Genomic DNA, 2,617 nt, shown 5'->3' with positions numbered 1-2,617 from the left:
GGAGTCTCTTTTGGCTTCCTGGCTGCACAGGCTAGCCTACCAAAGAGGACGTCATGTGAAGTTCACTGAGTCCATTGAATTAACCTGCCAAACATGAGGACATCCAGCCACAGCCTGGGTGCAGACACTGACTTCACTGCTCGGATTTAAGGTATAATGTCTTCCGCAGCTCTGAGTCTTTCTGAGCCAATCTTGTAGCTTGAATTCCTTGGAAGAGAAACCATCTCACTCTGTAATAGGGCTGGTCCTTAACAACATTACCACAAGGAGAGTTCAGTGGAAATTCCATTACAACTTTTCCCTTCAGCTGGCTGCATGGCACAGGTATTGTGCAGTCAATCCAGGCAGAGCCCTGAGGCCTGAACTGACCAGTCCACATCCCAAGCCTTCAATAACACATTCTTGATCTGCATTCTCTTTCTTTGGGCCTCTGTTCAATAAATGAACTAAATTAATTAGCTCAGGGAAATTGAATCACTTTTAATGTGAATGTGTAGAACCTGTTTTCATGTTGGCAGTGTTGCTAGATGCCTGTCTGGAAGAAGTTAATCTCAGTTTGGAGTTTCCAGAGCTGTGGTAAAATAATCAGAATAAAGAGGGAGCGATGTGGAGGCACAGTCTTCGTCTCGTCGCCTACCTCAGGCACCACAGTGGGCAGCTGTGTACTGTCTGAGGAGGTCTGAGTCTGGGACTGCTGACTTGCTTTCTCACCTTCCTTTTCTCTTTATCTGTGTCCCTCTCTGGTTAAATTAAAAAAATAATAATAAATAAAATTAGATAATTCTTTAAAAATATAAAGAAATAAATAAAACCTTTTCATCAGTGATAGATTTGTGCTGGGTCCATTTAGTTAAGCCGAAACTGTTTCCTTGATTGCTTTTCTTTGTGTATTTTTGGCTAATTCAGGCCACAGAGACATTTTATAAGCGATTTGGCCGGACTTCTGCCAGACTTTTTCCTCCTACAACCCATCCACACCCTGCTCTGGTTCCTATGCAGCTCTTGTGTGGAAAGCCGATGACTTTTTTACAGCAGGTCACTCACACCAAAGGAGTTGGGGCTGGGAGGTGGTGAGAGGTTGGTGCAGGTTGCAGCTCACCTTGTGAGTTCCTGTTCATTGGGCTCTTCCCACTTTCATCCATCCCTCTTTTTCTAACTACTAGTCTTGTACTCTTCAGGCCTAGCTAAGATGTAGAATTAGTTGCCTACTGTGGTCTGTTTTTGCATTGAGCCTCCGATTCTATGTCAGTCAAAGTGAGTTTGCTTTTCTGCTCAATTTCTAACTGGTGTAGCACTTCAACCTAAGATATTTGTCCAACAAAGAAAGGCGTCTCAAAGGCTACAATGGAAATAACCAGGTTTTAAAATATTATAGTAAAAGATACATGAATTTCTCCTTCATGAAGGTCACACTATTCCATCCAACCCTGAGGGTCTGCAAATGCTGAGTTCTATAATGATAGTGACCTATTTGCTCACAGGGCATGGACTCTGATTTATTTTCCTCTTCTCAGGATCAATGATACACATTAGTGAGGGGCTGGTGGAGGGCCGTGGGAGCAGCCTCTTGCCCCAGAACTAAGCAAAGCCATCTGGCCCTAGGAGGAATGGAACCCACATCATTGACCTCAATTAGCACTAGGTTTTAACCAACTGAAGAAATAGAAGGTATAATTAATCCAGCTGTCCTTTCCCCAGCCACTACCAATTGCAATATTATATTCATATTTATCTTCTGAAACCTAAAAGTCCACGTTTGTTGGTAAGCTGCATTGGAACCTACGTTCCAACGCACAAAACATTGGGAACAACAGCATCAACACTGGCACGACTTGAATGATCGTGGGAAATAATGTTTTCCACTGCCTCACTGTAGCTCTATCCTCAAGTCTACGCTGGATTAGACATGAAAAGGACTTCCAGAGACATGAACTCATACAGCTGTTTAGCTCATGAGAACTCATGTTCATTACTTCTCAACCCAACCCTTCATCCCTTACCTGTTCTCCTGCTTGAATCCTTAGAAAGCAAAAGCATCCTTTCAGGTATATTTTGCTGAGGTTCAATGAGTTAATTTTGTTGGTTGAGACATAAATTTCAGTATAAATTATATTTGTTTCATTCATCTCAGTCATTGAAGCAGTTGAGTTATTTTATTCTCTCTGCTATTCTTGCCTTCAACTTTGACAGCATTAGAAGACAGAGGGAACTCTCTTACCATAAGTAATAATCCTTTCAACTACTTAATTGCTTCTGCTGCTTATAGCTGTTTGTCTACAAGATTCAGGGCATTGACTCCAGATGACTTTCGACAAGTATCCCACTCATATGCTTCTTGATGGATCAGCTCATTTGTGTTTGTTTCTACAGTCTCATAGAAAACCTCAGATAAGAACTAAATCTTAATGGATAAAGGTAACTGAAGAAAGATTGTTGTTTTTCAAGTTTCTTTTTCCATTTTAGCTCATGTAACGCTATATGTCTCTATTAAAACCAGCAGTGCTTTTGGTTGAAAATCTTTATAAGACCTGTTTATAGAGAAAGATAAATGGAAAGCAGTCTAGAGAATGTGTGGAATGATGTGGTTTCTGTGTCAACTGTTGAAATTTTACAAGTG

The sequence above is a fragment of the Tupaia chinensis genome, unplaced genomic scaffold (genome assembly GCF_000334495.1).
Source record: "Tupaia chinensis unplaced genomic scaffold, TupChi_1.0 Scaffold144848_1, whole genome shotgun sequence".
NCBI classification, from domain to species: Eukaryota; Metazoa; Chordata; class Mammalia; order Scandentia; family Tupaiidae; genus Tupaia; species Tupaia belangeri.
This window is presented reverse-complemented; position numbering follows the sequence as displayed.